The sequence below is a fragment of the Vulpes vulpes genome, chromosome 16 (assembly GCF_048418805.1).
Source record: "Vulpes vulpes isolate BD-2025 chromosome 16, VulVul3, whole genome shotgun sequence".
NCBI lineage: Eukaryota > Metazoa > Chordata > Mammalia > Carnivora > Canidae > Vulpes > Vulpes vulpes.
This window is the reverse complement of record NC_132795.1, coordinates 9,969,896-9,993,292: the sequence shown is the minus strand read 5'-3', so window position 1 is coordinate 9,993,292 and position 23,397 is coordinate 9,969,896. Positions and strand designations below refer to the sequence as shown.

The 23,397-nt window shown below is 33.7% G+C and overlaps 1 protein-coding gene and 1 pseudogene across 1 annotated transcript in view; both read left to right on the top strand.

The window, feature by feature from the left end:
- SPAG16 (sperm associated antigen 16) overlaps nucleotides 1-23,397 on the top strand; it is a 935,138-nt gene that overhangs the window by 229,663 nt on the left and 682,078 nt on the right. The window lies entirely within an intron of this gene.
- Nucleotides 8,032-23,397, top strand: part of LOC112922458 (formin-1 pseudogene) — a 90,901-nt pseudogene continuing 75,535 nt past the window's right edge.

Below are 23,397 nucleotides of genomic sequence, written 5' to 3'. Positions count from 1 at the left end.
AGCCATTGGAGATTAAGGCAAGAACCAAGAGAAAAGTGAAAAATAGGGGACTTTGAAAATACAAATTTTTAATATTCAGTTTTAAGTTGTTTTCTGTGCTAGATATGTTTTAGAAAGGGTACTGTGTGCGTAGGATGGCATATTGTTCAATGTATTGTAGTAAAATTCATTTGCAGGAATTAATAGATGATTCCCAATAATCATTGAAAATCAGTTTTTTTATATGTGGAGAAAAGGAACATAGGTTATTCTCTTTGATTCAGTCTGCTTACATTTTGGTTGGAGGAGGCACTGTACTGCAATGAGTGCAATGTTCATTTTTATTGAAAAGTTCTTTGTTTAGGCACCAATGACTAACTATATAAATAGCAAGAACCTCAATTTCTGAGAGCAATACTATAAATAATACTTAAAATTTTAAAAGATAATATGAAACTGTAACTCCAATGAAAACACAAAAGAGGCATATTCATATTTATTAAATGTTATTTCATATTTTATTTAATGGCAGATTAATACCTCTTCACTTTAGCAAATTAGGTCATTGTTTCTATATTTTATTCTGTCATTTCAACTATTAGTATGGTATATGCCCCATAAAATAGAGTATGTTTTAAAAGAAAAATCCAATATACTATATTGATACATAAATTGACCGCTCTATTTCTATATATATATATATATATTTTTTTGTACTAATAATACTCTTTCCCTGAAACATAATGAAGCAAAACAAAACAAAACAGGCTTCTTTCAGCTGCAGTGAAACACATACCAACTTGTCAGCACATAAATAATATATATCTAGTTTTGAGAATAATTAGTTATACTGATTCAAGACAGAAATATGATATACTATTTAATATTTTCTCAAATGTTTGACACTGGTTGGCTATTTTCTTTAAATATTTATTACAGATACTATTGGAGATAAAAGTTGTGTTGTAGTATTTTTCCAAATTCTTATTAACTATTTTGCCTTTCGCTAGCACTAATAGAAAATAGGAAACCATGTTGCATTTTTTCCTTAAATGCTTGTGTAATGCTTTATGCATTACTAAATCTTTATGGAAGAACATAAATACAGAGATTTTGTTGAAAACAAAAAGAAGAGTAGATGTAGATGTTGGCATTTTTTTCGGGTAACTGAAATAAAAAAGAAATGCCACCATCTTGTCTGAGGATTTGCCTTTTGTAAGCAATGAGATGGGTTTCCCCTAATGTTTTTTTTCTCTAAATTTGTTCCTCATTATGATCTCTTGACTACTTTTTAAAAAGGAACTCAAGTAGACTTTTCAAGAGAAAAGTTTGTTAGAAAATCTGAATTTCTCTGAATTTTTAAAAATGAGATATTTTATAGAAACTATTAGCAAGATGTTAAAAATATTTTTTTACCATGTTAGTAATTTATGCTTTATTAGAGTTTGTTTTTTATTAACCTTTGAAGTTTATAGGAAATATGGTTGGGTAACTCATCTTGGAGCCTTTCAACTGCATTGGGAACATACTATGACTAGAACAGAAAATGAGGAAACTATGGTGAGATTAAAAAGGAAACTGAGGTTCAAGTTCGGTTTCCAGGAAATTATTTTTCTACTATATGTAAAACAACAAAAACAAAAATGGAGAGGCCAAAAAGTTTTAGAGAAAAAATAATCACAGAATTTTTTTGCTCATTAGTTGGTCAGGGTAATATCTTCTATCCAAAGAGAAAGTATTAGAAGGTAGATAGTAAAGAAAAAAAATACAGAAAGGAAGAAAGAAAGAAAAAAAAATTAACTGCACATGGATGTCAGAGGATATGGAAAGGATATTGTATAACTAGCTAAGTGATATATTCTTGGAAGAAGGAACTTGGCCATTTCAACAACTCATCCATCAGCATTGTTCACTCATGTCTTCACTGCAAGGATTTATTGGCAGCTAAGAAATATATTTTAATGGTAAAGTCCAGCTAGCATGTGTTTTAGTGTATTGGAGAAAACATGACTAAAGGGAGCTCTTCTTCTTCTTCTTTTTTTTTTTTTAATTTAACTCATTAATAATAGCCTTTTGTGGACTCTTAAAATAAAATTTCCTGACTTTTATTTGTTAATGTGAAGGATTTTTCGGAAGTGTAAAGACTCTATTTGAGGACAACCAAATAATGATCACATTTTTATTGCTATACATGTTATATTAATTTCATTCATGCAACTCATACCATTCACCCTTTCTAAAATATACCAAAGTTTCCATTCTTAATGAGGTAAAATATAGGCTCTGTTAAATCAGTAAGTATTTGTAAGCATTTTTATTTTTATGATTTTATCCTAACAAATAATTTTTGGAAGTGACAACATTGTCAGAACTAGTTTGAGTTATGACTCTTGTCCATGACAAGGAAATAGTCCGAACAAGATTAAAAGGGACTGCTTTTGAAACATTTAATACCAGCCCCACTTTTTTCTTTTTTTTCTTGCAAATGAAAGCATTTATTGTAATCATCTCATAACATATGATGTCTATAGTGATGAATGTAATGAAATACACCATACATTCAGATTTCTATTTGTAGGGATTACATAGAAATAGTACATACAACACAAATGCTTCTTAGCTATGGTAATCTGTTATTTGAAATCTTAAGATAGTTTTTTAGTGGACAATTGGCTAATATTTGAAATAAAAATGTACACATTAAAAAACCAGCATATTATTAAAACTAAAATTCTCTATTGATATATGTCCTTTAAAAACTTTAAAAGGCTATACAGGGATGAAAAGGTTAGAATGACTGATTGATCAAGAAGATCCTAGTTTACAATAAGATAATCTCATATTATTTCTCTAACTATATTGTAAGATCTATTGAATTTTATTAATAGTTTTTTGCCTAATCTTGAAATGATTTTTTTAATCAAATTGATATGTAAAAATGAAATGTAATATTTAATTTGATTCCTAGATAGCATAAGATTAGTGGTTATTTTAGACATTTTAAAAAGATTTATTTGTTTATTTGAGAGAGAGAGAGAGAACACACACACACACACACACACACACAGGAGTGCAGGGGGAGGGGCAGAAGAGGGAGATTTGTCTTCAGCAGATGCAGTGATGAGCAATGAACGTGGAGCCTGACCTGGGGCTCAATATCATGACCCTGAGATCACTATCTGAGCCAAAACCAAGAGTCAGATGAAACTAAAAAATCAGATGCTCAACCAACTGGACTATCCAGGTGCCTCTAGTGACTTTTTTTTTTTTTTTAAAGATTCAAAAGTTCTCTCCCACTTCAGGGTATAATATCTGAATACTTTATAGCACAAGAAGATGAGTCTTGCAGGTTAACTGCCCAGCTAGTGAGAATGGCTACAGGCTATATAGTTCACAAAGCATGTTTGAATTGGTAACCTCCATGAGTATAGTCTGTTTATACAAAACTACCACAGGGTGACAAAAAAGTCCAACCATAATGCTGTCAGTTCAAAATATTTCTTCAATTTAAATTATACCTTGGGGGATGGGTGAAATAGATGATGAGGATCAAAGAGTATACTTACCATGATGAAAAAAATATAATTATGTATATCTTGATAAATTATTGTGCCCTATGGCTCTAACATATTATAAATCTTAATTGAAATTTATAAAGGGAAAATATTTGTATTTTGTATCTAGAAAATTTCAGAGTTTTAAACAAGGAAAAGATTACTAACATAAATTCTAAAACATAGTAATATAGGTAATATTTCAGCTATTTGTTCAGTTTGTAGAATTATAACTTTAAAACACAGCTGGTAAATTATTCATATTGTTCTGTTTATTAAAAAAAAATGATACCTGTAACTTAGACCCTTTCCATAGCCTCTGGTTGTTTGAGGCATTTCACCCTCTCACATTCATTCCAGCTGTCTTTCCTTACCTTTACCATGGTGTTGCCACAAAAATCTGTTTTGGAACCCCCAAATGGGGACCTTATGAAATTAAGCTACTAGTACTAAATCAGTGAATGACATATAGTTACATGAATTGAACAAATACCACGGAGATCATTTTAAATGACACATTTAGCATAAGTTGTTTCCAATGATAATTAATCAGAACATCCTATATCCATTCTTAAACATCTCTTAAAGCAATGAACAAAATAGTCTGTTCTTTTATTTCAGTAATTCAAACTATATTTATCATTTTTTATGTTAGAGTCTTCATAGCTATTCTGTTTATAGTACTACCACCATGTAGAGAATGTCTATCTATAGCTATGAAATAAAGACACACTTAAAAATGAAATGATTATTAATGTTAAGAATAATTTTATGTTGCCTAACCTTTAACAAATTCAATAATTTCTTGAAGAAATTTAAACATTTTTAAGATTTTGCTTTTATTAAAATGTACTATGTGCTAAGTTCATGCTAGCTTCTAGGTATTCAGACATCAAAGTTTTGGTCCTTGAACTTCAAGGTGTATAAGAGAAGTTTCAGAAAGATCTGGAAATGTTGAAAATCATGTTTATAGAGAAAATGAAGAAATCTTAATTGTAAAAGAGCCCTACCAGGCATTAAATATTGTTAGAACAAAATGTAAATGTGAAAGATGAGATTAAAATGGTGGGCAGAGGCCAAATCACATTGGTGCTATATGCTACTCATAAAAAGGAGTTTGAACCTGGAGTCATTAATGGATTAAAAACAAGGGCATGACATCGTGACATATATTTTAGGAAAGGGAATGGGTTAGAAATGATTAATATTGGACGCAGAAAGACAAGATATAATAGAAATTCTAGTGAAAAATAGAGATCCTGCACTAATAAGATAGGTGTTTGGGGGATGCAAGGGCCTAGAAAAAAATTTTAAAAGATTTTATTTATTTATTTGAGAGAGAGAGAGAGAGAGAGAGAGAGAGAGCGCGCGCACATGAGTGGGGGGAGGAGCAGAGAGAGAAGCAGACACTCTGCTGAGTAGGGAGCCTAATATAGGGCTCAATCTCGGCCCCCTGAGACCATGACCAGAGCCAAAGGTAGGCACTTAACCAATTGAGCCACCCAGGCACCTCCAGCCTAGACAAATTTAAAGGGATTTTGAGAGTAGAATCAATTTCAATACTTAGAGTGAAAAAGAGGGAGAAACCTTGGCGTCTAGCTTCTTTCATTGAGTGAATGGTGGTATCAATCCTTAAAATTAGAGGCACAAGAGGAAGATGGGATGGTGGAGGTGGGAAGACAGGTAATGAGTTTAATGCATGAAAAGTGAAGATTACTGTAGAAAATTGGATAAATATATATCTGAAGCTCAGGAAAAATGTTCAAGCTTTGAAGATGTAAATTTGAGATTCACCTAGTGTTCTTATGTTTATTCCTGTGTATTTCTATTATTATATAGGAAAAAATATTCTCCTGTGCAGTTTTAAAATTGTCACCTGAGTAATGTGTGAAAGGGATTTTTTAAATTTAAGCAATGTATTAAACATCAAAGGCACATTAATAATTTAAAATTATTTCAGTTAGTTCATTTCCTTCTTTTTATCTTTTTTTAATAGAACATCTATATGTTGTGTTACTTATCAGTCAAGAAGACAAATCTTCATATGCTTATAGTAACAGGAAATTGAATATAAACCATTACAATAAAGGCCTGTAGTAATTTAATATGATGATGATGACTTAGACTTTTGGAAAACTTAAATTTATTTTTAAGCAAAATACTAGCCACTTCATAGATTTGTGGTTTATTTTGCAAGAAAACCCAAAAATTCAATTTAATGGCATTGCACTAAAGCTTTCTATCCATTTTTAGGTACTACAATTGTATGGCAAAGTATCAGAAAGTGCAAACAGTTCTTGTATCAACGTTCTTATATGGTAAAAAATTGCTGATTTAGAAAAATGACCTCAGAACTAAATGATAATCTGATCTATTATTTCTTGAAAGCCTTATTGCTAATACTGATTTTCTTAACATTATTAAGTTTTATAGAAAAATAAAAAACACAGTAAACTGTTAGATTCAACAATTCTCTTTCATGGACAAAACAGAAAGAATAATATAGAATACTTGCTTGATAATGTTCATATCAAGTTTCCTCAGTTCTGTTGGGTTTCATGTAGATTGCCCAAGCTTCTTCAAGAAGTAGAAAATTAGATGATAATGTGGTTGAGGAAACAGAATTATCTCTCCATTATGACTTGATGTAACCAGGTGCATAAAGAGACCTTCATATTTGAAATATTTTGTCTATAATTTATTTTTCTAAATATATATATAGGTATTTTATTAATAAACAAAGGAAAGGTGCTAAATTTTCAAGTCAGTTAAAAGATTTCTAAATTTTAATGAACTTCCAATATTGCACCTTGCAAATTGCTCCAGATTTTGTAACACAGATTGGAGAAGATGGGACCATGATTGTACCTCTTACTGTGGCAAACCTAGCTTCTTCAACCATTTCTTGTGCCATGGTAGACGTCACTTCTCATCTTTGCTAAGGAACTCCATATAATTAATTAATATAATTAATAATTTTCCACGAACACTGGAGATGCTGGATACTCTTTTGAGTTTATAGATTTTGTCATCTATACCCCAGGAGTAATAGTGTTCCCTCTCATTTTTTTCAGATCCTGGATAGTTATGAATCTTTTGAAAGTATTAGTGCTCCTGTCCTAATCCTTAACCAACTTGATGGTTGAAAAAGACACATTAACATATAAAAGGTCAGAGCATTTGCTATGAAAAACATGCTAGAAAATGGCTGGTTTCCTAAAAAAAACCTAAAACACCTAATTACAACAGTTTTATATCTGTGTACATTTTTGTTTCATATTCTGGCCATCTTTATCTTCTAGGCTATAGGGAACACCACAATCTACCTCTTAAGCTGTATTACGTTCTGGAATACAGTTCGAAAACCCATTCATTATACACCTATGTTAAGGAAAGATCATTTCATGCTGACTATGAAAAGACCCTGTTTTGAACATTTTTAGACATTCTTACTTCTAGGAATATTTCTATATAAATTCTAGTTTTTATGTTCTTTGCCACTATCAATCTATCAATTAGTAAGATTTATGCAACTTTTTAGTGATGTCTTCCAAAAATGACAATCCCTTTAAGATGCAAAGGCAATGAGGCTCACAATTAGGGATTAAATTCCAATATATTATAAAATTTAAGAGTTAATCACTTGTAATAGTTTTATGTCTATCAGACCATATTTTAAAATTACTATATTTTAAATTCCTTGCTCCATTTCTCTAATTATGTTTGAAATTTCCCATATGTTAAAGAAAGTTATGCAAAGAAAAAGCTTTCACCATTATAAGGTTAGAACCTAAGCATGTAAAAACAAAGAAAGGATCTCAATTCTAGAAGTTTGATAGTAAAACAATGTTTTAGTTGGATACTGAAGTGTAACTATATAAAATCTGTAAATAATCACATGCACCCATAGACAGAAATACAAAATTGTAAAAAATGGGTCTACCTATTTTACTCATGTAAAGTGAATCCTTTTACAAATCCTTTTACAAATAGCTCTACCTATTTTACTCATGTAAAATCCTTTTACAAAGGGTCCTTGATCAAATCAGTCTTGTATTTAGCTTTTTGTTATATTAGTCTGGTATTTTAGCTTTCTGTTAGGAAAAATGAAATAAAGGATTTATACTTTATAGGAACTATATGATAATGTTTGTTTTTAAATATTCACTTAAAATTTAAAACTTCATAAAAGCTGCATGGCCAGTAAGTCAAACTACTGGTTGAAAAATGCAAATATGGTTAACAAATAAAATACATGTGTTCTTGCACTCTCCTCTAATGTTCAATATTCTATGAAGCGTCTGGCAAATTTAACAATGAAGGTAACAGACTAGATGACTTTTTTGTCCCTTTTAAAAGCTTTAAAGTTCTGTGGAGACCTGAAAGTAGACTCTGTTCACAGGAAGGATCTTTAATAAGAATTGTTATCCACGTCTGTTCTTCAAGAGGAGAGTAACTCCAGCGTTTGAATGGTGCTAATGAAGCCCCCTGCTATGCAATGCGGAGCAAGCAATTTGAGTCTGTTGAGGTGAATGGATCTCTGAATCCACTTTGTCAAGCTGAATGCGCTGTTCTTGTGGCAGGTAGCACTCACAGAGACCCTTTTCCCTTTTTCTTCCACTTGAAGTTCTCTATTCTAACAGACAGGTATAATGTATTGCAAAATATTCTAATGCTACTTAAACCTGTATCACTCTCTAATAAATACCACCACCACCACCACCACCACCATGTTTGTCTGACTTTTCTGTTCTCCTTTCATCAGATTCAGGAAAGCAGCCTTGGTTTGATATTTTTCTACCTGTAGAGGAACACCAAATTTACCCATTTCTCATTCAAAAGTTAGTCAATGTCTTCCTGCAAGCTGCCTCAGAAGTAAGAAAAAAAGACAGGTGTAATGCATTTGAAGCTCTATTTCATGGCAGGCATGCTTCTTGCTCTTGTTGCCTGTGACTGCTAATATAAACACCTCAGATGTTTTCCTATAGGTCATGTCTTTTCCTGACACCTGACCAGATTCTGCATTCTAAGATGCTGTGTCAATGTTAGTCGAATTTATGAAATGATGATCACAGCTTCGAGCACTTGAAAAATGCCTTTTTCCTTTTCTCTTTATTTTCCATCAAATCATCTGTGTCTCACTTTTGCTCTTGTGCTCTTCATATGAGTTGGCTCTTAACAGTGCATTTTTAAAGATGTTTTTACTTGCAAAATTTTACTTATTTTACTTTAAAAATTCAAATAATGTGAAGTGTGTATTGTTTATATTTGGGTATTTCCTGAATATTTGCTTCAGTGTTGCAGCCATCTTGTTTTCCAGTGTAATTGGTGTTATTTTCTCAGGAATTCCTTAGGATGATTTCCTTCTAGCATTGTTGATATAGTGGTGAGCATAGCTACCTTCCAGAATGATTTCCTTCTCTTTTCTAGATCAGCTTTTTCTTCTGCATTCCCTAACCAAAGAATCAAAGTAACGTCTTACTTCATCAAGCCCCCTATGGGTTTTTAAGCACCATTTCCTGTGCCTTTGATTCATATACATTATTTCCATCTCTACTGGCACTGCTGTGGGTCAGACCCTCATCATGTGTCACACATTATTTCAGGGATCTTCAATCTCTCCACCTTTAGCCTTTCTTCTTTAGTCTAATCTCTGCTTCTTACCCAGTGGTATCTCTCGCAAAGATCCTTCTTTTTAAATACAACTTCTTAGAGCATCCCATCACCTCCATATTTAAGTTAAAATTCCTCAGAATCCCATATAATGGTCTCTGACCTGGAGATGGGCTAGCATAAGTAACTCTTCCCTATGCTTTGCGTTTCATTACCAGCCTCATGTTTGGTTATAAGACAACTACCTGGTGTTCTTCTCTATGACCATGTTGTTTGCTTCTGTTTTGCATTTTTTATGCTTTCCTCTGCTTGCATCTCTCTTGCTCCTCTCTTACCTGGCAAGTCCTTGCTTATCTTGTAATCTTAAGTGTTGTTGCTTCCTGAAAATGTTCCCATTTCCCTTTGGGTTAAGTAAATGATTCCTCTCCTGGGCTCCCAGTGAATATTACTGCAATTAATCATTTTACCTTTTTGACAGCTTCAGTCCTTGAAGCAGGAACTTGACATATGGATATCTGGGACCTGATATAGAGCCAAACACATAAGATAAAATTCATAGTTGTTTGTTGAACTGAACCAAACGGAACTTTTCCATTCTATTTAAAACCCTCATCTTAAATATATGTGCTATTTTTAAATATATTTTTGTGTGTCTATATAGCATAAAGATTATAATAATTTTGTAATTCACTTAATGTCATAGTATCCATGTTCATGTCTGTCTGTCTATCTATCTACCCACCCACCCACCTACCTACCTACCTAAATGCTGTCAAGGTTTTAGAGGACTCTTTGACCTTTGACACTCCATGTTTGACACATATAAATGTAATGGCCCTGTTAAGTGTAACAAATGAGTTTCCTGAGAAGGACAGAGGTATACTTAAATTGTAGGTAATAATCTAGAAACATGATAATATTTAACTTTTGAAATGTGCAAATGATAGGTTGCTATTCTATCAAAAATAAGAATAACAAACTCGAATAATTCACATTCTCACCTATGAACTCCTCTTATCTCTAATTACATGCACTTAATTAAAAATCACTGGAATATTGTAAAAATTTAACATCATGTGTTAATTTCATTAATAATATCATTGCTTTTTGTCAAGTTTAGTAATAATTGAATTTATCCAGCTGGAAAATGTTAGACAAAGACAGATAGACAGGTAACTCTTTATTGTCAATTAGTTTAAGAAGAAATGAAGCTTTTCTTTTAACATATATCAAACTTGACACATTTTGCACTTTCTAGGATTACTTTTAAATGTTTCCTGTGGTAACTGTCAGAAGTTTAGATAATTTAAGTTTAAAGTAGTTACAGAACTAATAGTTTTAGAATTTTCTTGTTATACCACACAAAGATCTTTGTACCATCTATAAAGTCATGTAACACTAGAGTAAAAATATGTTATTCTAGACATTAAATTACGTTGTTCCTAACTAACATACAGAACTTTCAATTCCAACGAGGCTAACAAATTTTAGAATTTAAAATGTTCTGAGGCTTGTTTTACTCTATTCCCTCCAAATATTAAGTAATCCTTGTATATAAATAGCAAACATCACTTTTGTGCAGATAGATGACAATTTTTATAAAATTTAAATGTATTTATTCTGTATTATAGCATTTGTTATTCAGTAATATTCTAAAATATACTCTGATCACCACTGTGCACTTCATCAATGTGCTTTTGTGCTTCATTAATTAGTAACTGACTAAAAGTTAATGTTTATCATCTGTCAGTCTCCTCAAGACAGATCATTTTGCTATTTGATGCCAAATCACAAAATATTATAAATTACCAGCAATGCTCCTTATTTTACTCCTTATCATAGCAAATTTAAAGATCAAACTGGCAATATATCAGATAAATAGAATAATACATTTTAATTTAATAACCAAAAGGCTGAGCATATTTCTCTGTGGGGAATAATAACTTCTTGGCTGACATCAGAAGAGGTAGAAGCTTTTGGGTAATGGTAAAGAGCCTTCAGATGCTGATTCAAACCCTGAATAATTGTATAGTAACCTTATCTCTCTCTTAAAATATGATTTGTTATAAGATGTTGGCTTCTTTAGACATTTAAGGGTTAACCCTTATTAATCTGGCATTTTAGGTTTCCATTCACATAGAACTTGAGTTGGTTGTAATCTTAGATTCAGATCACACTAGCATCACTTCAGAACATACTTTTGAGTATAAAACCTGAAAGTATGAGATAGAAACACTCTAAATCTAAAGTCTCTCTCACCTAAATCTTGGATGATATTTTTAGGACAGATGTATAAGACTATAACTAAACAAATTTTCGAATAGAAACAACCAGAGTACAATATTTTTAGTAACTTTGGATGTTCATTTACTTATTTTTGACACTGGGGAAATTATGGTAAATTATGATTAAGAAGTCTATAAGGTACCCAATGATCCTAGTGTATTGTTTGGTATTAGAAGCTAAAGAAAAGGAGATTTATGGAAGTTAAAGTCACAGAGTGAGCCGCTCTGTGACTTTTACCACCTCTGTGGTGGTAGGTATGCACCACTTATGGAGACACTGCAACTGGCTAGCCTAGGTAATGTTATCAGAACTTTAGAAATAAATACACTTCTATCAGTCTGATTCCATAGTTACTAAGCAAACTTCTGGTTATTTGGGAACTCTCATCCCACTTTTGTTCCTTGCAGAGAATGTCTGGTCAACTAAACAGTGGCCAGCCAATCACCTCCCTATTTATAAAAGGGCTGGGGAGAAAAAAAAAAGGGGAGCTGTAAGTTACAAAAATATTTTGCCAAGACTTGTGAAAATAAAATCGCCAGAATGCAAATACAAGACTTTGCATTTCAAGATACCAAATACTGAATATTTTATACAGACACAAACTGAAATAAAACTGGTATGATAACCTACTTCAGCAGTCAATGATGTTGCCTAGTTTTCCAAACTGAAGATAGTAATTCAGTAGAGCATTAATCACTGTAAAAGGTTTCAGTGCTTAAACTCTGATTTATTTTAAGAGTCATTTATTCCTAATTTATTTATACCTTTATTCATTTGTTAACACAATTACATGTGTTTTTTTGATCAGGTCACTTTGTTGATCACAGGGGATACAGTGTCATTATCTTATTCCAGATCTCTGTCCTCATGGAGCTTATAGTCTATAACATATGTAACATATAGTTAATATATATTTTTACAACTTCTTCATTCTTAATTTTCCTTAAGTCTTTCTGCTTGGTAACTACAGTTCTAGAAATACAAGAATTTTTAAAGAACGTATTTCACAGTTATCAAAGATATACTGAGGTACTAAAAATAGACACAGAGTAATTTTTAAATTTTAGAAATTTGGTAAAAGTTAGCATTTTAATGAAAAACTTTATTTTCATTTGTCACATTTTTTCTAAAGTTAATTTACTTCAGTATCACTTTTGGCTAATTACATATAGTAATGAGCTTTGTTTCTCTGAGATCTTGACAAAGGCCCTGTTTTATTTAATAACCAGAAAGATATCATTACATATTATACAAATGATTCTTATCAATAGTTTCCAAACATGAGAATTAACAACAATGTTTTTCAAGGTAATTAAATTAGTTTATATTACTAATGTGTCAAGGAATGTGGTATTGGTTACAGAGGCAAGACTGCCAGATGCCAGCTTCAATGGAGTGTAAAATTTAGAATACTCAGCATTAATGACCACTGGAAAGGTTTCCAGATGATTGGAGACTGTGAACCCAATTGACTTTTGAGACTTAAATGCAGTGTTATATGAATGATGTGAACTACTCTCATGAATTGCCTTTTTAATGCTCTATCTTGTAGTTTTTGTTCAAAGAAAACTTGTCAGACTAAAGTCAATTAAGATCTTAACATAAAATTAGAATTGCACATACTTTTTTTTGTAGGGGTGGATATTGGAATGTTTTGGTAATGATGCTAAAAATGAAACAACTGAATTTTGGTACAAGTCATGATATTACATAAACTTTCATGGGAAAAACTGTGTAGACAACCTAGTTAGTTATTGCCTTTGAATATGAAATATTTGACTCGGAAAGTTGACCTTTAGAGAGTATTAGCTTTATGTCATCTAAATTGAGCAAATGTATTTTAGGAAAGGTTATGTCTCTTCAGTGTCATACTGTTACATTATCAAATACTTATGTTCTGTTTATTTGTTCTTTAAGAAGGAATAGTCACAAGTAAAATACTCTTTTCAGGATTTAAAGACTAAGTAGGCAAATATAATTTTAAAATTCAGTTTACTTGTAATAGTACAAAAATATAAATATCCTGATAATTGCAGAGTGAAGAAAAGGAGGAACCATTATTAAGGAAATATTTCTGCAAGGCTATGTGAAAATCATCTACTACTTGCTGCTCTTTTAAACATTAATTATCGATTACTTACAATTCCAAACTATCCTAAGGCTCACGGAAATAAATGGCTAAAAGGTCACCCTTAAATTTTCTTTCTCTTTACCTTTTTTCTTCTATTTCACTTTGATTTTATATAGAACATTGAGGAAACTGAATAATCCTCATAGTTTCTTAGCCAATCCCTTTTCCCCAACTTTTTATCCCAAGCATGTGTAATAGCATTCTACAGAGAAACAGAAGCCATAGGAGATATATGATTATGTAATAATGTGTGTATATATTAAACATATTTTATTATAAGGAATCAAGATCTGGAGTCAGTAAGCCTGAAACTGAGGAGAGCCAGAGATATAATTCTAGTGTGAGTCTGAAGATCTGAGAAGCAAGAGAGCCTATAGTATAAGTTCCAATGTGAGTCCAAGGCTAAAGTCAGGAAAACCCATGTCCCAAATCAAAGACAACCAGAGAAAGCAAATTCTCCATTACTCAGACTTTTGTTCTATTTGGGCATTCAGTAGACTGGATGGGACCCATCCATTTTGAGGTAGACAATCTGCTTCGTTCTATCTATCAATTGATACCTGGGTATCTTATGATTCAGTCAAATGGACACATAAACCATCATAACACACAGTGCAGTTTGGATTTTCAGTCTTCTAGTTTATTCTTCTTCATTGAAGATTATAACAGAATCTTGAGGATTTTCCAAGTTTCAGTAATGTACTTTCAATATCTTCTTTTACCTCTTCCTTTTTCCTAAGTGATCCAAAACCATTGAAGTTAGAATTAATTTTGCTTCATTGCCATGAAGACTTTGGACTTCTGGCTAAGCTCTGAAGAGGCATCTCTCATCTATTTGATTAACAGTTATTTATTGAGTTCTTCACTCTCCAGGCACTGGATCTGCTTTATCTGAGTAACTGGAAGTAGGGATAAGTTGTCTTTCAAAGTTGAGTATCTTTCATTAGTCAACTTTATATATCTACTTGTTGCTATAATTTAATTGTCGATCACAGTGTGGTAAATAGGAATGATGATGTACTGTTGGTGGAAGTATAAATTGACTGAAGAACAATTTGGCAGTACTTAGTGAAATTAAGCATGAATATCTCTTGGAATCCACCTGTTGAACTTTCACCCCCAGAGAAATTTGTGTACAAATGCAAGGACACGCAGTCTTTCTCTATGTATGTGTGTGTGTTCACCATAGATGTAGAAGCTAGATACAACTTTATTTTTTTTAATTTAAGTTCAGTTTGCCAACATATAGTATAACACCCAGTGCTCATCCCATCAAGTGCCCTCCTTAGTGCCCATCACCCAGTTACCCCATACCCTTTCCCTCCCCTTCTGCAACCCTTTGTTTCCCTGAGTTAGGAGTCTCTCACGGTTTGTCTCCCTCTCTAATTTTTCCCACTCAGTTTCCCTCCTTTCCCTTAAAATCTCTTTCACTATATCTATATTCCACATAGGGTGAAACCATATGATGATTGTCCTTCTCCAATTGACTTACTTCACTCAGCATTATACCCTCGAGTTCCATCCATATCAAAGCAAATGGTGGGTATTCATCTTTCTGATGGCTGAGGAATGTTCCATTGTATATATACCACATCTTTGTTATCTATTCACTTGCCAAAGGACATCATGGCTCCTTCCACAGTTTGGCAATTGTGGACTTTGCTGCTATAAACATTGGGGTGCGGGTGTCCCGGGGTTTCACTACATCAGTATCTTTGGGGTAAATCCCCAGCAGTGCAATTGCTGGGTTGTAGGGTAGCTCTATTTTTAACTCTTTGAAGAACCTCCACACTGTTTTCCAGGGTGGCTGCTCCGGTTTGCATTCCCACCAACAGTGCAAGAGGATTCCCCTTTCTCTGCCTCCTTGCCAACATTTGTTGTTTCCTGTCTTGTTAATTTTAGCCATTCTCACTGGTGTGAGGTGGTATCTCATTATGGTTTTGATTTGTATTTTCCTGATGCCAAGTGATACGGAACATTTTTTCCTGTGCTTTTTGGCCATGTCTGTGTCTTCTTTAAAGAAATGTCTGTTCATGTCTTCTGCCCATTTCATAACTGGATTGTTTGTTTCTTAGGTGTTGGGTTTGATAAGTTCTTTATAGATCTTGGATACTAGCCCTTTATCTGTCATTTGTAAATATCTTCTCTCATTCTGTAGGTTGTTCTTTAGTTTTGTTAACTGTTTCTTTTGCAGTGCAGAAGCTTTTTATCTTGATTAAGTTCCAATAGTTCATTTTTGCTTTTGTTTCCCTTGCCTTCAGAGTGTATCTTGTAAAAAGTTGCATTGGCCAACTTCAAAACGGTTGTTGCCTGTGTTCTCCTCTAGTATTTTGATGGATTCTGGTCTCACATTTAGATCTTTCATCCATTTTGAGTTTATCTTTGTGTTTGGTGTAAGAGGATGGTCCAGTATCATTCTTCTGCACATGGCTGTCCAGTTTTCCCAACACCATTTATTGAGGAGAAGGTCCTTTTTCCAGTGGATAGTCTTTCCTGCTTTGTCGAAATTTAGTTGACCATAGAGTTGAGGGTCTGTTTCTGGGTTCTCTGTTCTATTCCATTAATCTATATGTTTATTTTTGTGCTGGTACTATACTGCCTTGAAGATCACAGCTTTGTAATACAGCTTGAAATTGGCATTGTGATGCCCCAGCATTGGTTTTCTTTTTCAATACTCCTTTGATTTTGCTGTGTTTTGATGAGTAGTCATGTGTTTTGTAATAAAACTGAATTTATTAATGGTTTCCTGTATAAGTTATAATTTTTATCCTTGAAGGAGTTCCTCAACCCAAACACAACAAAAATATTCTCCACTGTTTTCTTACAAGAGGCTTACAAAAACTTTCCTTTTCGTGCTTTAGTAGTCTATCCTTCTAGAACCACTTCTTGTTTAGCCATTTTGTTTTAGTGTTTTTGTGTGTGAAATGAGGAGACATCAAGTTAACTATTTAAAACAAATAAGTGGATAATATGAAGTCAATCCTTAAAATGATTCATTGGTATCCCATTGTACTTAGAATAAAATTCAAACTATTTTCTTTGATTCTGCACTCTCTGGGGTACCTCTTTCACTGCATTTCCATTCTTTCTTTTGATCATTCATTTCATTATACTGGCTTTATTTCTCATATGTTAACCTCTTTCCTTTCTCTTTCTATATTGTCCATTTGTCACCTCACAAAGACTGGGGTGTATTTTGGTGTTTATTGATGTATGTTGATATCTCATTCTTTCTATGTCAGCTTAAATGTTATATTTTAGGGAGGCATTTTCTACCCAATCTATTTAAATTGGCCTTTCCATTCATTCTCCATAATAGGTTCCTGTTTTGTTTTGCTTTACAGAACTTATTTACTCTTTCATTTTTTTCTTTTGAAAATTATTGATTTCTCTTCCATGCACTGAAGCTTCATGAGGGAGAGATTTTATCTACTTTATTTGCTATGCTCTTTGGAGTCCCTCATAATTCTTGGCATTTATAGATGTTGAATGAATGAATGATGGAAATAGATGTCCCATTTCTTTTTTTACTTTCATCCAACAAATTACCATAATATGTAGATACATATCTTCCATATTTTCACATCAGTCCATTTTGTTACAAATTTATTTCTACTGCCATATTATAGATCTATATCATTTATTACTTTGTTCCTTATTTCTTTCTTCTGTCATTTTTTCTTCCAAGAATTCTCTATCTACACAGTGGATCTTCTTAAAATTTTAATTATATGGCTTTTCTGATTATAGTTCTTCAACTCCTGTCCATTGGCTTTAAGGAAAAAAAATCCTTAAGTTTATAATATGCACACAGTATTCCTTTAATCTTACATTCTCTTCCATCTACATCTCATTTTCCACTTCTCTTCACTGCAAAACTCCACAAAGAATTTTCTGTACACATTGTATTCGCTTTCTCACCTTCAAATCTATTAATCCATCTAGCTAACTATCATGTAGTTATTATTATATAGCTTATTTATTTTTAAAAATTTTATCTATTTGAGAGAGAGTGACTGAGCAAGTCAGGGTAGGAGTGGAGATGGGACGAGCCAACTCTCCAACAAGCAGGGAGCCCAACACAGGGCTTGATCCCAGGACCCCAGGATCATGACCTGAGCTGAAGGCAGATGCTTAACCACCTGAGCCACCCAGGTGTCCCAGAGTTTTTATTTAAAAAAGTTTTTATTTATTGATTGGTGAAATATCTCAAATATAAATGATAATGGAAAGAATAATATACAGAACTTCATGTACCAAGAGTTAGTAAAAAATGGCAGATTTTGCTTCAAGTATGCTCACTCAACTATTCCCACACATTAGATAATTTTGAAGCAAATAGAAGACACATTATTTCATCTATAAATATTTTGGAATATATTTAGAAAAGACAAGGACTCTTTTAAATTAATATATATTTACATATAGTAAAGTACACAGATATTAAGTATGCAGCTTGGTATACACATGTGTACACTCACGTAAACACAACTTTCAACAGGAATATAGAACATTGATACTATTCAGAAGTTTTCTTCATATATCCTCCAAGCAGTAAATACTATTATGATTTCAATAAAGATAAATTAGTTTTGCCCTTATGAACTTTAAAAGAAGCAATTGAGTAGTGTCCCTGTGGTGCCTGTTCTCTTTCACTTAAACATAGTATTTCTGAGATTTTTCCATGTTGTTGCATGAGTATTTAGTAATTAATTATTTTTTAGTTGTGTGTAGCATTCCATTATATAAATGTATCACAATTCTGTAGAAAGCCATTCATGGTTTTAAAAAAGTTTTTGGTTACTTTGAATAACACTGCCATGAACATTTATGTGTCTTTTGATGAAAATATGCTGGATCATAGGGGAAATATATGTTCAAGTATAGTAGATATTACTAAACTGTTTTCCAATAATCTCAAAATAATGTATTAGAGTTCTAGTTACTTCTCATCTTTGCCAAAAATTGATATCGTCAGTCCTCTTCATTATAGCTATTTTATTGGTGTATGTTGATATCTCATTATGTTTTGACACTTCCCTGGTAAATGATTTGAGTACTTTTTCATCTGCTTTTTGAATATTATTTCCAAATTTTTACTAATTATAGATAATGTGGCCATGGGTATTCTTCTAAGTCTCTTCTTAGTTGGCCTATTACTGAATGTCCACCTGGTTCTGGTTATTAACTTGTAGCTGGACCTCCTACAAGTCATGATCCCTAGTCTGTTTAGAAATAAACACATTCCTAGTCCTTGGAGTCATCCATATCCCCAGTAAGAGACAAAGCTTCATCTGCCTTGTAGCCCTACTGTCTTCATTAGAACAGAGACAATGGTGAATCAATTAATCCAGAGGATATGATGGGAATCAGCAGACAAACATAAAGGCAAGAGAAGGTTTTGGTAAAGAAGGACAGAATATTCTCCGGGAAGAAAAATGGCCATGAGCATATTATTATAGCTTTTTTCTTCTTTTTTAAAAACATATTTGATTATTGAAATTTTAATATAACTACATGTACTATACTAGTTAAATATTTGTTTACTTCTTTTCTATGAAAATCTTCTATAAAACAACAACAAAAAACCCTTGAGCCATATTTTTCTCAGTGCTTAAGTAATGAATTAGGCATATGAGTTCACTTTCTAGATTAATATTGGTAGATTCTCTGCACCTGCACCTGTGAAATTTGGACAGATTCAGTCCATTCAGCATCTGTGTTAGAAAACATCAGAATTTTCTCATGCATGGTCTAATTTAATCATCTACTTTTTATAAAATAGTGCTATTAGATAATATTATTGTCATTTTATACCTGACAAAGTAATTATTCAAATTGACTTAGCTAGTAAGGGCAGAGCTAGAACACACAGCTGAGTCTACTGGTTTGAAGCCCATTCCTCTGTCCACTGTGAGTCATCTGCTCTATTAGTAAATGGTGTACACTCACATGAATTTTAAAGTCCATCTAAGATACAGTTGGTGTTCTGACCAAGAGGTCTTTTTTTTTTTTTTTTTTTTTTAATTAACTTTTATTGGTGTTCAATTTACCAACATACAGAAAAACACCCAGTGCTCATCCCGTCAAGTGTCCACCTCAGTGCCCATCACCCAATCCCCTCCAACACCCGCCCTCCTCCCCTTCCACCACCCCTAGTTCGTTTCCCCGAGTTAGGAGTCTTTATGTTCTGTCTCCCTTCCTGATATTTCCCAACATTTCTTTTCCCTTCCTTTATATTCCCTTTCACTATTATTCATACTCCCCAAATGAATGAGAACATACACTGTTTGTCCTTCTCCTATTGACTTACGTCACTCAGCATAATACCCTCCAGTTCCATCCACGTTGAAGCAAATGGTGGGTATTTGTCGTTTCTAATTGCTGAGTAATATTCCATTGTATACATAAACCACATCTTCTTTATCCATTCATCTTTCGATGGACACCGAGGCTCCTTCCACAGTTTGGCTATTGTGGCCATTGCTGATAGAAACATCGGGGTGCAGGTGTCCCGACGTTTCATTGCATCTGAATCTTTGGGGTAAATCCCCAACAGTGCAATTGCTGGGTCGTAGGGCAGGTCTATTTTTAACTCTTTGAGGAACCTCCACACAGTTTTCCAGAGTGGCTGCACCAGTTCACATTCCCACCAACAGTGTAAGAGGGTTCCCTTTTCTCTGCATCCTCTCCAACATTTGTTGTTTCCTGCCTTGTTAATTTTCCCCATTCTCGCTGGTGTGAGGTGGTATCTCATTGTGGTTTTGATTTGTATTTCCCTGATGGCAAGTGATGCAGAGCATTTTCTCATGTGCTTGTTGGCCATGTCCATGTCTTCCTCTGTGAGATTTCTCTTCATGTCTTTTGCCCATTTCATGATTGGATTGTTTGTTTCTTTGGTGTTGAGTTTAAGAAGTTCTTTAGAGATTTTGGAAACTAGCCCTTTATCTGATATGTCATTTGCAAATATCTTCTCCCATTCTGTAGGTTGTCTTTTAGTTTTGTTGACTGTATCCTTTGCTGTGCAAAAGCTTCTTATCTTGATGAAGTCCCAATAGTTCATTTTTGCTTTTGTTTCTTTTGCCTTTGTGGATGTATCTTGCAAGAAGTTACTGTGGCCAAGTTCAAAAAGGTGTTGCCTGTGTTCTCCTCTAGGATTTTGATGGAATCTTGTCTCACATTTAGATCTCTCATCAATTTTGAGTTTATCTTTGTGTATGGTGAAAGAGAGTGGTCCAGTTTCATTCTTCTGCATGTGGATGTCCAATTTTCCCAGCACCATTTATTGAAGAGACTGTCTTTCTTCCAATGGATAGTCTTTCCTCCTTTATCGAATATTAGATGACCGTACATTTCAGGGTCCACTTCTGGGTTCTCTATTCTGTTCCATTGATCTATGTGTCTGTTTTTGTGCCAGTACCACACTGTCTTGATGACCACAGCTTTGTAGTACAACCTGAAATCTGGCATTGTGATGCCCCCAGCTATGGTTTTCTTTTTTAAAATTCCCCTGGCTATTCGGGGTCTTTTCTGATTCCACACAAATCTTAAAATAATTTGTTCTAACTCTCTGAAGAAAGTCCATGGTATTTTGATAGGGATTGCATTAAACGTGTAAATTGCCCTGGGTAACATTGACATTTTTACAATATTAATTCTGCCAATCCATGAGCATGGAATATTTTTCCATCTCTTTGTGTCTTCCTCAATTTCTTTCAGAAGTGTTCTATAGTTTTTAGGGTATAGATCTTTTACCTCTTTGGTTAGGTTTATTCCTAGGTATCTTATGCTTTTGGGTGCAATTGTAAATGGGATTGAGTCCTTAATTTCTCTTTCTTCAGTCTCATTGTTAGTGTATAGAAATGCCATTGATTTCTGGGCATTGATTTTGTATCCTGCCACGCTACCAAATTGCTGTATGAGTTCTAGCAATCTTGGGGTGGAGGCTTTTGGGTTTTCTATGTAGAGTATCATGTCATTGGCGAAGAGGGAGAGTTTGACTTCTTCTTTGCCAACTTGAATGCCTTTAATGTCTTTTTGTTGTCTGATTGCTGAGGCGAGGACTTCCAGAACTATGTTGAACAGCAGTGGTGAGAGTGGACATCCCTGTCTTGTTCCTGATCTTAGGGGAAAGGCTCCCAGTGCTTCCCCATTGAGAATGATATTTGCTGTGGGCTTTTCATAGATGGCTTTTAAGATGTCGAGGAAAGTTCCCTCTATCCCAACACTCTGAAGGGTTTTGATCAGGAATGGATGCTGTATTTTGTCAAATGCTTTCTCTGCATCTAATGAGAGTATCATATGGTTCTTGGTTTTTCTCTTGCTGATATGATGAATCACATTGATGGTTTTACGAGTGTTGAACCAGCCTTGTGTCCCAGGGATAAATCCTACTTGGTCATGGTGAATAATTTTCTTAATGTATTGTTGGATCCTATTGGCTAGTATCTTGTTGAGAATTTTTGCATCCATATTCATCAGGGATATTGGTCTGTAATTCTCCTTTTTGGTGGGGTCTTTGTCTGGTTTCGGAATTAAGGTGATGCTGGCCTCACAGAATGAATTTGTAAGTACTCCATCTCTTTCTATCTTTCCAAACAGCTTTAGTAGAATAGGTATGTTTCTTCTTTAAACGTTTGATAGAATTCCCCTGGGAAGCCATCTGGCCCTGGACTTTTGTGTCTTGGGAGGTTTTTGATGACTGCTTCAATTTCCTCCCTGGTTATTGGCCTGTTCAGGTTTTCTATTTCTTCCTGTTCCAGTTTTGGTATTTTGTGGCTTTCCAGGAATGCGTCCATTTCTTCTAGATTTCCTAATTTATTGGCGTACAGCTGTTCATAATATGTTTTTAAAATCGTTTGTATTTCCTTGTTGTTGGTAGTGATGTCCCCTTTCTCATTCATGATTTTATTAATTTGAGTCTTCTCTCTCTTCTTTTTAATAAGGTTGGCTAATGGTTTATCTATCTTATTAATTCTTTCAAAGAACCAATTCCTGGTTCTGTTGATCTGTTCCACAGTTCTTTTGGTCTCGATATCATTGAGTTCTGCTCGAATTTTAATTAACTGTCTTCTTCTGCTGGGGGTGGGGTCTATTTGTTGCTTTTTCTCTAGTTCCTTTATGTGTAAGGTGAGCTTTTGAATTTGAGATCTTTCCAGTTTTTGAATGGATGCTTGTATTGCGATGTATTTCCCCCTCAGGACTGCTTTTGCTGCATCCCAAAGATTTTGAACGGTTGTATCTTCATTCTCATTAGTTTCCATGAATCTTTTTAATTCTTCCTTAATTTCCTGGTTGACCTTTTCATCTTTTAGCAGGATGGTCCTTAACCTCCACGTGTTTGTGGTCCTTCCATACTTCTTGTTGTGATTAAGTTCTAATTTCAAGGCATTATGGTCTGAGAATATACAGGGGACTATCCCGATCTTTTGGTATCGGTTCAGACCCGATTTGTGACCCAGTATGTGGTCTATTCTGGAGAAAGTTCCATGTGCACTTGAGAAGAATGTGTATTCAGTTGAGTTTGGATGTAAAGTTCTGTAGATATCTGTGAAATCCATCTGGTCCAGTGTATCATTTAAAGCTCTCGTTTCTTTGGAGATGTTGTGCTTAGAAGACCTATCCAGGGTAGAAAGAGCTAGATTGAAGTCACCAAGTATAAGTGTATTATTATCAAGGTATTTCTTGAGTTTGGTTATTAATTGGTTTAAATATTTGGCAGCTCCCACATTCGGGGCATATATATTGAGGAGTGTTAAGTCCTCTTGTTGGATAGATCCTTTGAGTATGAGATAGTGTCCCTCTTCATCTCTCACTATAGTCTTCGGGGTAAAT